Source organism: Accipiter gentilis, chromosome 6 (assembly GCF_929443795.1).
Source record: "Accipiter gentilis chromosome 6, bAccGen1.1, whole genome shotgun sequence".
Taxonomy (NCBI): domain Eukaryota; kingdom Metazoa; phylum Chordata; class Aves; order Accipitriformes; family Accipitridae; genus Astur; species Astur gentilis.
The window spans coordinates 34,415,818-34,431,658 of record NC_064885.1 but is presented as its reverse complement, the minus strand read 5'-3'; the positions used below and the strand labels follow the sequence as shown (position 1 = coordinate 34,431,658).

Sequence of the window (15,841 nt, the reverse complement as noted above, 5' to 3'; positions counted from 1 at the left end):
GAGGCGGCGGGAAGGGGCGAGGGCGGCCGGGGCCGACACGACCCAGGCCCGGCGGGTTGAGAGGGACAGGGAGCAGGCCATGCGGCAGCAGCTGAAGACGGCAGAGCGGCTCCCTGTCATGGCTGCGTTTCCCCCGCCATGTCGGTTATTTTTAAAGCCCCGGTGCCTGGAAGTCAGGGGGATGACAGAGGAGAGCGGCTTCCTCGGGCGGGGAAGACGGCTGCTGGGCCGCGGGGCTCGCCCCTCTCCGTCCCCCACACAGAAATGACTCCCTCCTCCTCCCTGCTAGGCTAAAACACCCCCTGAATTCTCCCTCCTCACCTGGTGAGGGGCAGGAAAGGGCTAAGCCCGGGTCGGTTAGCGAGGGGGGCAGCGCTGGGCGACAGGGAGCGGCGGCCGGAGGGGCCGTGAGGTGAGGGGGCAAGATGGTGGAGCCTGAGGGCCTCTCCTCAGCCCCGGGCACCCTCCTCAGCCCCGGCCCCCGCTGAAGCACGGGGTGTGTTTGTGTGGAAACCGGCGTCGCGGTGAGGAGGCCGGCCGGGGGGGGGGGGGGGGGGGCGCGGACGGCGGGTGCTCCGTCTGCCCGGGTTTAGGACAGCAGCTTAGCTGAATCATGCAAATTTGTCACGGGGTGTTAAAGGTGGATAATTTCTAAAGGGGATGAAGGCGTATTTGAAGAGTATTTGAGGGAGACAGGCGGGGTGGTCCTCGGGGCGCTACTGAAAACGCAGTGCTGCGGTTCATAGTACAGCCAGCGATGTCTGCGAAAAAAAATCTGTCACGGCTGATTTAAAGGTTAGTGCAGTCCAAAATAAAGCAGTAAGGAAGATGTTACTGTGCAAACTGACTCAATGAAATGATCGGTGATCACGCCCGTTGCTTTCATACTGCTGTAGAAAAAAATATCGATCATTTTAATGCTCTTCTCAGGATTTACAATAATCTGTTCATCAATATTTCTCATGTAGGCGAATAATAAAAATTATAAGCAATAATTTGTGCCAACTTTAATGGGTTTATGTGTGCCACTTCACAAACTTGTTTCCATAGTGATTATATATGAACAAATGGAGGCAGTGCTTGAAAAACTCAACCCTTTACTTGTCTAGAATATTGTAAATTGTCTAGAACCATCTAGAATATCCATAAAGGGCATCTCTGAAAGACTAAGTGTAGATTAGCTCTTCCTATGGTAGCATCTGCTGGGGATATTATCTGCAGAAATGATGTAACACTTACCAATATCCCAGCTAAACTATAAATGTAGCTCCTCTGTTGACCCACCCTAATGCTCTCAAGTTTTGTCCACCCATGCTGAGTAGAAAATATTGAGGATGCTTCTTGTATTTGCAATTTACACAGCCACACAATAGTAACCAGAGGCCTTTTTAAATGAATGATAGCAGTTTGCGTGACCCCGTAAGCCTCTGGTTGTAAAAGAAACAGGATGGACTGGAGAAAGAACGTCAACACAGGTTCAGGCTGGCACAATTAGACTGCCCATTAAAAATTACTTTGGGTCTAAATGGAAGAAATAATACTACTGAATATTTGTTTTTATTTTCTCGAACATTTATTAAGAAAGCTGTAGAGTGTAAATACTTTTTATTTAAGTATTGCAATTAGGTCCTAGTATATTTGCAAACCCGAGTGGAAAAGATTTCTTGACATACGGGAATTTCAAGAAGGTAAACCATCATTTTCCACAGACTCTAAATGTCTTTTAAAAAACCATTTGTCATCTCAGAAACAAGTATCTAGTTTATCTTTTTCTGTAAAGAAATTTGTCATTTCAGATTACCTGTGTATTCAAACCACTTTGAAAGTTCGGTTTTGACAAAAGTAGTTTCTAACTAACAAGGCTTTCCTAGCTTTCTTTAAGGATAGTTATAGGAAAAACTGTTCCCATTGCTCTAACTTGCTGCAAGTCTTGTTTCACTCAACTTGACCAAACTTCAACTCATTAAAAAAACCCCACCAAAACTCAGAAAATGTTTTTTGGCTATTAACTTCAATCAAGGAACAATTTTTTAAAATCGATTTTGTTATTTACTGTCTGCGATAATGGCATCTGGGAGTCAGATGCCAAGATTTCTTTATGCAGACAACTATGGAGCCAAACAGTGCTACCTGCACCTCGCCCAGAGCTCCTGATCACTGGCCTTTATAGAGCAGCTTGAAACTTCCATGTCTCTGAGGATTTTGTTCAACTGTGATTTACCTGATGCTTGAATATAAAGAAAAGTCTGTGGGTGTATTAGTATCTCCTGTCATGTGGTCGTGGCAGAGTCTGACAAATCTGATTAGTTGGCTGTGTTATTTGCTCTGGTTCATCATTATTTTAATCCACTTTTATAGAATCAGATAGTCCCCAGTCATATGGCCTCTCATCAGATGCTCTCTATTTGCCTTAAGTGTTGTGTGACTGGAACTATGAAATTACGTTTTAAGAAACTAATCATCAGTTCCCATGTTAAAGAGACTCATGGATGTTCCACATCGAGGCATATGAGGAAAGGAATCCAGTGTTTCTTCCAGTGAAAATCACTGACTTGTTTCACCAAATGAAAAGAGGAAAGAAGTTTTGCTTCATTAACTTGGGATAAGCAAAGGGTTGGAAACACTGAATCAGTCCTCCCTTTTTGTGAAACAAGATAGCAGAAATCCAGGACTGTTGTCCTAGCAATGACCCTAACTGCACTAGAGAAAACATTTTTTAGTCTTTAAAACCTGTGTACCTGAATAGTATTTGAGAAATATCTTTTCAGTTATAGTAAGGCAAACAGGCAATTCATTTGTGATATTGTATCTAATTTGTGTATTTTTAGACTGGTGGTAGCCATGCTTTGCCTGGGATTATTTGTGTTCTGAACATGAAGCATCATAGCGACAGGTATTGAAAAGTCAGATTTTGTCACGGGCAAAAATCTTGGACTGACAGTGGGATTTGTTATGGCTTTTAATTTTCTTAAGCTTTCTAGAGCAGTCTCAACTGAAAACTTGCTCCTCAAGGACCAGGTTCATGTTATCATCAGGCAGAAGAAATACCAAAAAGATGTTAAATAATATATGTGTGCTACTAAAGGTAGGATCCATGGCCACATTTATGTGTGCACATAATATACTTCAGTAGATGTCTCCCCAAAAGACAATCCTAGTGAATCATGAGCTCTTCAGTGAGAGTGAACATAATTATACATTTATTAACAGGGGGTAACAGATGGACTAGCTGGTTTAGCAGCTGGGTTTCCAGTCATTATTCATGCAGATTGAAGTAAAGAATGATGTATCTAAAGAAAGCAGTAGGAGCTGACACCTCTTGAAACTGAGCTCTAGTTGAGCAATTCCTGCTCATCAATATTCTGGCAAAGGCGATGTCACAGTTTGCATTATGAAATTTCAGAAAACTCCTTTTAGAAATCTCATACCATGATTTGAATTTACCATGAAACTGTCATGTACTTCACAGGAAACCTGGAAAATCCCGAGTTCCTCTCCTGCATTTGCATGTCTGATGCTGGAGTATGTACTGTATATTATTTGATTGCCACAACTAGCAGGGCAAAGAAAGTAATTGTAAACAGACAGTTTATTCACAGTAGGTCACATTAAGGATCAAGATTATTTGCTAGGGTGTTGTTAGCAAGAAGTAATGTTTTTCAGTTCATGATTCCCAAAGGATCCTGCCTAAACAAAAGCTTCCTTCCTCAGATGTAGGAGTGAACAGGAAAGATTCTGGAAAATCTCCAGGGGAGAGAGAAAGTCCAAATTCCAGGAGTCCCATGCTTGTAATTTAAATACAGTCACTGGGTTTCATTAACGCTAACTTATGCTTTTTTTGTCATTCCACTGAAATTGTAATCTAAACAAACTAAATAAGAATTTATAAGATGCAGTGTTTTTAATGCACTGAGAAAGCTTGCTTTGCATTCTTTAGTATCTCTGTGTGATTTGAAATCCATATTATGATGACTTTAGTACATTAGACTGTTAGGCTTGCTTTATCATTATTTTTTAAAGTTATTTTACAACTTTGTTGTGCTTTGACAGATATTTCTACTCTTTGTAACTGTAATCAAACTTGTGTTGTGAAATCTCAATGGTGCCCTTGTTCAGTGAATTGAAAGTACATCCAGACACAGAATTTTCTCTCCCAGTCGAAGTTTTGTCTCACTGAATAGTTGTGTGCTAGGCCAATAAGGAACTTTTTCAAAAATGCTTAAATGATTTAGGAGGCAAGCACTATAGAAAGCCAGTGGGATTTAAGCTGCTTTAGTTAATTTAATTGTTCTACATGCTCAGTCTATTCAAGATATTCAGACTTGTGCAGAGTATATAGGGTGGATAGGACCTTTTGCTGACCAGCTGACTCGCTTGAAATGTATGCACAGTGGTTTGTGGCTTGTGCTCCCTAATTGCTTCGAGCACAAGTCTCCAAGAAGTGTTCCTGCTTCAGTTTTGCATAGTTTTGTTTCTTAGCCTAAGTTCTCTCATTCCCAGTAAGATTTTTTTTATGTTCATTTGTTAAACTGTTTAAGACTAATCTACTTGTTGTTTTTTAAAGAAAAGGCAAAGTTGTTTGAATTGCATATTTCAGATTATTCATCCATTAATTCATCTTCTCCTAGAGTTTGGAGCTTAAATTCAGAGTTGTAGTGACCTTGGTGCCTTCAGATGTCTGAAGCTATCTGTTACGTATTTCTTATTCTGGAATAATTAAGTGCTCTATGAATCTTTAAGAAAGATGGTTTCTCCTTTATACAGTGGGAAAGTTCTTGTAACCTGCTGCTGAAAGGAAGTGGCAGAAATGTTCTGGTGCCTCAGAGGAACCTGGGATTCTCAGCCCTGTCTCAGAGGGTCAAAAATCTAAAGAACTAGGGGAAGTTAAATACTTCTTATTTTTATAGTAGATGCATATAATTTCATTCAGTGGCCTTTGAACTTGTGAAAATTTTCCCATTTACTTCAGTTAGAATTACGTTGGGCTTCTTATAAAAAACTACTGTTAATTTTAGAAAATGTGTATTTCCTCTCTTAGAAGAAGTATGTAAATCACTGTTAATTCTTTAAATGAGTACAAAGTAAGAAGACTATCATATGGGATCACTTATGGTGGTCTTGTGATTTTAGTAACTATTCTGGTAATAAGAAGAATGTTGGCACAATAAAATCCCAACCCAAATACTTGAAACAGAAATATACTTTTCTTTCTGTGATTTTCTTAGTCAGTCAGTCTTCCGCATGCTATAAAACTCAATAGTTATAGTTTAAGGTCTTGAACGTTCTCCTTGATTGAGCAATTAGATTCTTTCTTGCAGTCTCTAAGGCTTGTAGTCAGGCCCAGGACATGGTGCCAGCTTAGCTCTGTTCTCTTTTGTGTTTAAGACTCCCAGTGTGACCACAGCCATGTAATTTTAGCACTAAAATTGAACAGATAATATTTATTAGAGACTTGTCATTGACTTTTATTGGAATGAGAGCTCTTTCTGCACTTCAGTTTTCTCCTCTGTAAAGTGGGGGTGATAGTAGGTGCCTCAGAGGTTGCATGTGGGCAAATGTTTGAAAAACGTGGAGATCGGTAATGGTAGGAGGCTTAGAAATCTCTGGTAGAAGTTACATGCATACTTTCAGGGTAGAGTTTGTTCTTTCTATTACAAAAGTAAAGAAAGCTAGAGAGATTAAGCAGGTGGCAGCTGCTGATAACATCCTGACAGAGTACTGTGGTTACGTTTATTTTTTTAAGTCAATTGGAAGCCTTCTGCACTACCATGAAATAGTGCATGTCATATATTTCTGTGAGACAGACTGCAAAGAACATTTTCCAATTCTGAGAGGTAAATATGAGCCTGTGCATTCTTTTGAAGAAAACATTTTTCCTTCTGATATTGGTTAACTATGCAAGTTATTTATTCTCATAGTTATTCAATTTGGAATCCACTGACAAAGCTTGAGGTTTTGAATTGCTGAGCTGATTTCCATTGTTTAATTTTTGGAACAGCCACTACAGGCAGACCTATACTCTGTATTTAGTTGTGAGTACCTTTCTTCATTGATAAAAAAGTTGGCTGTTATGTTCTTAGTAGGAAGAAATAATGCATGTGAACCAAGCCCGAGATGAAAACACTAAAAAGGCTAAGCAGTTCTTTGATTTTACAGGGGTATATTCAAAGGACCAGAGTTTGTGATAAAAAATTAATAATCTCTAATATGTATTGTAGATATGCTTACCTTGATAGATGCTTTATGTCCTGACTGATGACATCAAGTCATACAACTCTGTCCTTCCCCATCCAAATTGCAGTTTTAGACATCAGAGCAAACACACTGTGCTTTTCAGAGTTTATGTACAGTGCTGTGAGTTATGAGGGCCCATCTTGGATTAGTGACAACAAAATAGCTAGGTTTTATCAACTGATACAGCATTGCACAGAATGCTTTGGTATTAGTGTTTTACAGGCCTATATTGTCAGAATATTTAAAACGTGTATGTCCCTAAACAGCAAGAGTAAGATACCATAAAAATTATTTAATTGTCCTTTAACAGAAGCTCTTTCTGCCCATATCCAGCCTTGTGTGTTAACTGAAGTCTCTTCCTCCTTCTCTAGTAGACCATTTGAACCTCCAGAACAGTATTTTGCAGTTTATAGATCTTGTTACAACACGTACATGTTAACAATAAAGATAAATACTTTGTCATTAATAAAATGAGCTATGTAGTCAGAAGTATTGCCTTAAGGTAAATCTTAATTTGTACAAACTGTAAGTTTTCTACTGAGCTTTACTTTTTGTAAGAAAATTGAGACTCCTCATTTCTGCAGGTAACTATAGCTCAAATTCCCTGAGTTTTGTTTCTGTCACTGATACTGGCTCAATATGAAATTATAGATGAGTAGTTTCAGCTTTGTGGTCTTGTTTCACCTGCCTGTAAAATGGAAATCATAATCTCCTGTCTGAAGGATCTCTTGGAGCGTAAACTGTTTAAGGCTGGGACTGACTGCTTTATGTGCTATGCTTCAGCCTAGAAAGCTGTCGGTTCTGGGTGAGAAGCTGAGGTTCTACCTGGGTAAAAGTTTAAAAAATTAATGAAGATAAACATCGTGTCTTGTTTAATAATTTTGTTTGTTTGTTTTGTTAATCCTTCTGAGATTTATTGGGTGAAATATAAATATTACAAGGCTTTTATCTTTAACAGTGTTATGGATGCATGCTGTTGTCGTGACTGGGTCTGAAATGTGTGCCCGTGAAGCTGAAGCTGCCAAGTGTGCTGCTAAGAAACTGTCTTGTAACTCTTCTGCTCTGTTTTGGGGGGTTTCTTTTTAGTGTTATGGAGCCTCTGTAGGCCAGTCCTTAGTCCCAGTTGTTTGTGCTTTAGCTCACCCCAGAATGCTATTATATATTATTTTGTATACTAATTGAATACTGCCAGATGAGACGAAAATGAACATATGAGGTGCTGGATAGTAGGTAATTCATTCTTTTCCTCTCAGGTTGCACCCAGGAACAGCTGCCCACATTTTCCTGGGGTCCACTGACACAAGCAAGCATGGACATCCACTGATGCAAGCACAGACAGAATGCAGGTGAGCACGTTATCTTAGCCAGGAGTAACCGTGGCATTGCTTGTGCTAATCCATGACATGCACTTTAACATGTCATGTCACAGCAATTGGCAGTGGCCAGAAACCTTTGTTCTTAACGCAGCAGGAGACAGAAATGAGAGTTCATGTGGAATTACAGAAATACATTGATTCATTTATTTCCTACATGTATTGAAAGTGATTGGAGTATAATTTACTGGCAATTTTTTGCAATAAATAAAGAAAATATATGTCCCTCTATTCAAAGTAGTTTTTTCTTGTGCTAGGTACTTTAATTTAATTTAAGAGTTTCTTGTAATAATTGTTTCTGAACCTTAAGGAGTTGTTTATTTGCTATCATAGTCAACATTTATTTGTAGCTCATTCTTCTGGTCAATTTAAAAGTAGCAAAGTCAGGAAAATCCTAATTTCTAAGCAGGCAGATACTATAATACTCAGTAACCACCCAGTTACTGGTATTTTTCTTTGCTTGCTCTTTTGTCCTCTGTAGCTTGTGTTACCATTTCTAAATATATTCTGATATACAGTTTTCCATGGATTACAAGACTACAAGATCTTGTATGATATTATTCCTTTTATTTTAGCACCAATTTAACAAACAAACCACTAGTTTAATTTATGTGTTAATAACAAATACTTAAGGTTTCAGGACTTCATTTGGATGTGAGATTTTGTGTATCTTAAGCTCAGAATTTTCCTTTTTTCACATTTCTGTCCAAGAAAGCTGAGTTATCACAACAATGATTTTACAGTTTATTACCCAAAAGGACTTCTCTGATTTCTTTTACTATTATTTATTTGCATTGCTAACAGTCAGCTCTTCTGAGAATACAACTTTGTACCCCCAGGAGCACGCTTTTTTTCTGAAATCACGTTGGAATTGTGTTTGTTAATTTACATCACATCAGAATTTTCTTTGCTAATTTATTGGGAAAGCAAACTGTGTATCTTTATGCAGAAGGAAAGAGAGAAAAGTGAGAACCGTAAAGGACTGCTGCCTCAGAGCTGCTGTTGCCATAGAGCTGCTAACGAGGAAAAAACTGCAGCATGGATTTCTTCTGCTGTTGAAGGTAAGATGAGGGCACAGCAAAGACTGTAGGAGGGGGAGGGGAGGCAGAGGGAGGGAGAAGAGGAAGAAAGTCTGCGTCCTTGCTGTCTAAAAAAGGAAATTCAGTGTCAGTGTTCATGAGCAGAACTGCTGGTGCAGAAGAACAAAGCTATCTCAGTTGTTTAGGGTAGCAACAGTGATGAGCAAGCAAGCGCACTCCCATGCTTTCAGGAGGAAATACTGCAAAGAAAGGAGGGAGAAGAAGAGTGACTTTATAATTTAGAAAATGCTGCTGCTTCAAGATAGCTGCTTTTGGATACTACTTTGGCATTAATATTATTCCCCTGGGTAAAGACAGCTGTGAAAAAACTCAGTAGGTAGATAAGCAAGAAGAAAAAGTGGTGGTAAAAAAATTCAACCTCATCTTGAGCTGATGAATTCTGTCTGTATGCATTAAAATGTGCCAGTTGTTACACTCAGCTGTGCAGTGCTGTGAAACCTTTCACAATGCAAGTGAAATTATATTTTTTGTGGTAAGATTGTTATGATAAATTGACCTGTTATCAACCTTTTTATCAGTGATCTTTCATCTTTTATATAAGATGTCTTTTGAGTGAAAATGTATAATAAATAACAGAAAATTAAATATTAGATACTTAACAATATTGACTACAGGACTGACATCAGACATGCTTTCTGTGGAATCTCTAATGGGGTGAGCTTTGTAGATTAAGACTCTTCATGATCATTGCAGAATAATCTGCAAAACACTCATTCAAAAGCTTTTGCTGCTGTTTCTACATCTGTCTAGCATGTTACATATTGCAGCTTTTTACTATCCTTCACCTGCTCCTTTTCTCAGTCTTTTGGCTCTTTCTGAGGCAACGGAACCCACATGCCCTGCATAGCAAACCCAGCATGCCTGCCCTTCTTGCATAGCGGGGCCTTGAAGAGACTGAAACAACCTTTAGAGGCAGTGGTAACACTGTCTTGGCTATGTTGATACTAGTATGTTGATATTGCTTAACCATCTGATTGCTGGATTATTGATTGTGCTTGGATAGAACAGCCCTTCCTCGCAATTTCTTGTTTTGCACTTTATCACCATTTATCAAATGGTGTTTGACTATTTCTCCTGGAGTCTGAAGATTGGGTCAGAGTGAATTTCTCCTATAGCAGTCTGTTAGCTTGATCGAGAATCAGCAACTCAGGCCATAAATAAATAAAAGTATACTAGGGGTTCAGAATTTTTCTGGCATTACAGTCTCTCATTCTGAAATTGTTATTCTTTGAGATTATAGCGCTTAGCTCATACATGCAATTTCCCAGTCATGAATGGCACTGGGAGAGATACATTGATCATGAATACATCAGTTGCCATTTCAAACGTATGTCATGAGGAATTGGATGCGTAAGTGTATTTTTACTAGTTAGACTCACTTTGTGATTCAGACTAATTGTGTCAGACTCATTAGCTGCAGATAGTTTTTCTGCAGTCTTCAGAACTGTTCTTTTTATTTACTATAGTCCCCAATGCAGTCAGTTGTTGATGACATTCTGTTAAGGTTTGCATGGGTCCCTTGAACCAGCACACATGAAGATCAAGTCTTAATCCATGATTGAGGCAACCCTTGGCAATATAAGTGATTGTGATTTAGTTCAGTGTCAGTAAATGGTTTAGTCATTTTGTGCTCTGAACAATTGTTAATATCTTGCTGGAGTAAATAATTGCATTAGGACTAAGGTCCACAGAGCATTAGATGCTGCATTTCAGAAAGACTTTGCTCAACTTGTGGCTCAAACCTGTTTGGGTTCTTTAGAAATCTGAGGTGATTATTCAAACAAGCATGACTGTATAATAAATGCCTCTATGCAGAGTAACTCTTCAAAAAGGAATGGATGGTCCCTATGCAGACTAAAATTTAGTTGCCTTAGATAAATATTTAGTGGAAGGTTAGGGTTGTGTCTTAGATCAATTTAATGTAGTTCTTCATTGACAAAAATGGGCAGCCAGAAGCACAATGTTGCCAACTGACAGGTTATTCTCACAAGTTTGCAAATAGCATGTATATTCATTGGTTCCAATTGGTGGTGGCTAATATGTTTTTACAGTGAAAAAGAGAAGAGCTACAGTAGCGCTAGTACAGAAATGTCTTGGCTGATTAACAGTGTCCAGTGTGTGGAGTGAGTGCAGATGCATTATAACCTTCATATTGATGCTATTCCTATGCTAGATGGTCAGCTACAACCAACAGATCTATCAACTTTATTGAAGGTTTCAGAGGCATTTTGGTTGTCTTATGGTAGAAAAGTAACCTAAAGTTAAAAAAAACCCCTGAAGCTAAACGAAGAAGGGTTGTTTGTAAATCTGGTAATCTGTTCATAATTTATATGGAACTCTGAAGAAAGAGGCAGTCTTGTAGTTTATACTTGTTTTTCCTGCTTCTTCCATCTGGCTTGTATTGTGGGAGTGGTCAAGAAAATAAGGAAGTATGGCAAAATGTTGCCCAGAACACTCTAATCTCTGTATTGGGCCAGGAAAGAAGCTATTAAGCCACTAGTGTTACTGTGGTTAATGCCAGCACTTGCACCAATTCCCCAAACATCCCAAAATAGAAGAGCTATTTTGTGGGTTAATGCTGCCCATAATTACATTTTTCTGCTTGCAAGGAGGTGTTGCACTGCTCAATGTCCATCTCAACCTCTTCCAAGTAATATCAGTTTTCTACACCATAGGCTTTGGCTGAGTGCTCTAAGGCCTGATTTTTAGCTGAGTACCCACAATGCTATTTAAAGTTAATGGGAGCACAGGCTTCTCAGCACAATTTAAAACCAGGCCTCTGTGCTGAAACAAGAGATCTGAGTTTAGCAGTCACAAGACTGCTTAAGTGATCATTCTGAATTCTAGATACCTTCTGGAACTGTTGGTTTTTTGTGGTGTTTTTGTTTTTGTTTTTGTTTTGTTTGTTTGGGGGTCTGTGTGGTTTTTTTTTTTACAAAGCATATTGCCAATACTTGATTGATTCCTGAGAAGTTGAGGTATATCCCATTGTATGTCTTGATTTTTATTAATTTTGTGAGCATATACAGCTAGTGGAACAGCTGGCACATATGAATTAATAGAATTCAGCTATAATAGATTTATTTCTCCATGATGTTTTATGGCATTAATCTTTTTTTTGTTGGATTGAATGGCAAGGAATTAACTTCTGCTGACATGCTTAAGGGTTAGAATAAGAAATAAACCAATGTTCCTTTATTGTTTAAATTTCCTTGTATGTATCTGGTGGATTTTTCAAGGTACTGAAGTATGGTGTTTTGGGCATGTAGTTCAAAGTCTTTCTTTAAATATGTTATAGCTCCCCCTGTTCTGTCAATGATCATTATGTTCCCCCCTTGAAATCAATAATCCTCCATTCTTGTCTACACCAACTGTCTGAGTTTTTTATAGTAATCTAAGTTTCAGTTAAAAATATGTCCTCCCTGGATAAAAGGTACATCCTCATTCATTCCCTGCCTTAATCAGTTTTGTTTGTTCACTGCCTTGTTTTTTTGCTCACGCAATTATTTTTTTGTTCCAAGCCAAGAGGTCTGTTAGGGCTCCTGTAATACGTACATCCAGTGGAGGATGGGGTGTCATCCACTGAATTTATACAGTGACTTCTCTTCAGTTTTAAAACAAATATACTTCTTTGGCATGACTCTGGATTCTGTGGGGAATTCTGGTTCTCTGTGACTCACTTTGAACTGAAACAGCAAGGTAAGTAGTTTGCTGTGTGAAGCCAGTAATTTAATGCCTGATCTTCAACTCACAGACCAGTACTGTCAGTATTCATGACAGAAGAGAAAAGAATCACTATCAAGTTTATAATCCCTCTTATACCATACTGATAGGAGTTACTCCTTTGGAGCTTATGCTTGGTTTTCACTGAGCAGCAGATTGAAACCTTCAGGAACAGCAGTAATGCTAGCATTCATTGTAGCAAGATGCCTTACCCAATTAGGAAAACCTTCTCTCTTTCCTCCTTAAAGCAGCCTTTCTCTTATTTTAGAATGCAGTAGAAACATTGTGTTATTAATTACATTTTACCAAACGAACTTCACTTAAAGCTTAATTAAAACAGAATCGTACTAATGTAGTCTTGTAAACACAGCAGAATTAGGAGTTGTGTGAGTAGCTGGTCACACAGAATTGACCACAGAATATCTATCCCCATTGTTTTCAAAGAATATTGGAGGAATTTGTACATTGGATTTGGTACAGCTCTGTCTATATGACAATGGCCATCCAGTGTTGTAATTTCTAATTCTGTAGCCACTTAGACCCATTTATCCTCAGATAAATTGTCGCTAAATTGGGAGCAATTATCTTGCTGGCTGAGAGACCTGAGAAAACAAGGAAAGAAATGGGTTCTTATGTCTTATCAAATGCCAGTGTTCATCGTTAATTCTCCCCATTTTCTGTCGTCAGGTGCCTGCACATCTCTCTCTGATGGCTAGTTACACTATGTGAATGTAGCATTGGAGGATGATTGGAATTGCCAAGTGTGATTAAAAGGTCATGTCTGAATTACAGCAAAAATCCAATAGGCCGTCCATAGTAAAGCTGGGGAATTTTTCATACGTCAGTTAAAATACATATTTTGTCTCATTGTCACAGATGGAATGAACGAGAGAGAGCTCATTAAACCCAGACATCTGCAGAATGGCCATCAGGTGGCTCTGGATCTCAGCAGTATCATGAACAGAGTTTTAATTCAGACAAATTTTCGTATCCCAGAGTCCTAGTTCCGATTATCTGTATCAGTAAGAATGCAATTTTTCTGGTGCAGGACTAGCTATTATTTTTAGTGTTCATGAAATTGCACTTAGAGCATTATTTATACACTTTGCTCATAAGAAGTAACTGGCAAATTTTTTATGCTCTATTGATAGAACTTAATATTTAAAACAGATTGCACAGATGTGATGTTTTTATCTACAGTGGTACTAACCCAGAAAAACGCTGAATGTTAAGCCTACTAAACCTTCCCTGGCAATCACCAAACCCTAATTTGGAGATCATAAAAACCCTGTGGCAAAAAATCTGCCATCTGCTGGCCAAGGAGAAAAGTACTTGTTAAGCACTGCAGTGCACTGGATAGAGCGCTCTAGCCTGAGTCCAGCAGTAGGAGAAACTGGTAGTTTTGCAGAGCTCTTCAGCAGCAGACTTGAAGCAGGCCTGGTCAGTAGTTCTCTAACAGCATATTTTTTCCATCAGAAAGTGCTGTTTTGTTATAATTAAAACTTTCTGTGGGAACATGTCAATGAGAAATTGAAATGTTCCATTCTAAAAATATCAGAACGTTCTGTTTCAAAACTTTTAGACTGGAACACTTTGATTTTTATTCCAGAATGATTTTTTTAAAGTAATTATTTTTGTACATTATAAAAACAAGAAGCCAAAATTTAAATTGTCGCCTTTGTATTAAACATTAATGAAACCTCACGTCGCTATAGCATGTGGTAACTTCAAGGCAGTCAAGAATCTAGGAGTTTTGGCTTTTATTACCCTGCTCTGACCACTCAGTCTATGTCTCACTACTTGTGGTCATGTACGTGTGCTGTGTAGGGGAAAATATGCCTAGAGTGTGACTATCTTTTCATTCAGATGAGGGAAATAGGAGATGGGAAGAAAACTTTGTTTTTCTCATCTTTGCATCTTTATTTCTTTTATTGTAATTTTGCATGAATTACTTGAATTCTACAGTAATTTAAAGAAAATCTGTTTTGAGCTTATACGCCTTTTAATAATAGAGCATACACAAAGAGTTCCCAGTAATAGCCAGTCAATATTCAGAAAAAAAAGAAAAGAAGCAAACAACTAAAGATAACTCTCAAGACTTTGCTTTAGCACTTGTCATGTGCTAAAAAGAAAAGATAGACTTTGCATTTCATCCTGCAAGGAAAGGAATGAAAGAAAAAAATAAAGGATTTGATTAGTGGTAGATCCAGGAGTTACTACTATTTTATCTTTCCTTAAAATGGAGCTCCAGCTAAGTTGTATGACTTCTTAAAGATTGGTAACTTTGTTTTCAAAAGGAAAGAAAGTACAGTGGTTCTGATTATATATCACCAGTCATGAGATAATTATCTATCTGTCTAATATATGCCTATGTGGCAGCCAGTTACACTGTGTTAAAAAAATGTTTAGATGCACATAACCAGGCTGAATTTGTACTCACAGGGACAGTTTCTAATTTTGGAATTTATGGCTTTTAAAATATAATTTTAATGTAGCTTTTAATGCAGCTTTTAATGCAATTAGAAAAAATGAAGAAGAAGAAATTGCATGTGCAAAATCATAGTGATTCTCCCTCAACACAGATTATCAGCAGGGCTGAGTTCTTTCACTCACAGTGTGGTTATCTACCAAATGAGCTGAGGAAGTAACTGAACACAGAAGGTTGTTTACCTCTGTAGGAACCAGTTACTGGAGAGGGGAAATGTGCCTATGCTGTCAGGGAATGTTTAGATTCAGGAAGTATGAGTTCAGTTCTGTGATGTCTAGGGGACTGTCCTGTCATGATTGGAGAGACCCTCCTGCATAGGTCTTTTGCTTTTTTATTTTTGCTCTTATGTCCCCTCTCCAGTTCCTGTCCTTTTTTGCTTCTTGGCCATGCTACCTCTACCATGTCACTTCTCCATCCCATTCACTCTCTTTCCATTTTTGCCACTAAGTTGCTTTTCTCTCTCGTTCCTTTCACCCCGTCCATATTGTTCCACCCTGCTTCTGTCCTTTCCACTTCTATGTCTTCTGACCTTTCCTTGTAGCTATCTTCTCCTTCAATCCTCCTGGACCTTTTATGCCAAGACCTCCTGATCCTGTTGATCCATCTGTTTTGTGTTCTCTAAGTAGTCTTCATCTATCTAGTTCTTCCTCACCTGTGAGTTGATGGCAATAGAAGCATAGTACACAAAAGAAGGACACATTCCCATCTGTTAATTATATAGTCTTGATGCCACAGCAATCCCAGCAGCTGGGATGAACAATTTCAGAGAATATCCTTTTTCTCTCTACAGATGTGTTGGATGATACTTATACTGTGGTTTCAAGCAGTGTGGTCTTTTACAACAAAATTGGTGAAGTGTTCCCATTTGTAGCACCTTACCCTTTCAATAACCTTTTATGGGACCAAGTAGTGGTTCAAACTGG

The 15,841-nt window shown here is 38.5% G+C and overlaps 1 long non-coding RNA gene across 1 annotated transcript; it reads left to right on the top strand.

The window, feature by feature from the left end:
* Positions 1 to 11,934: 11,934 nt before the first annotated feature.
* Positions 11,935 to 14,973, top strand: LOC126039113 (uncharacterized). The gene is made up of 2 exons (XR_007506201.1): positions 11,935 to 12,406; positions 13,118 to 14,973. It is a non-coding gene; the product is annotated as an uncharacterized LOC126039113 (long non-coding RNA).
* Positions 14,974 to 15,841: the final 868 nt, after the last annotated feature.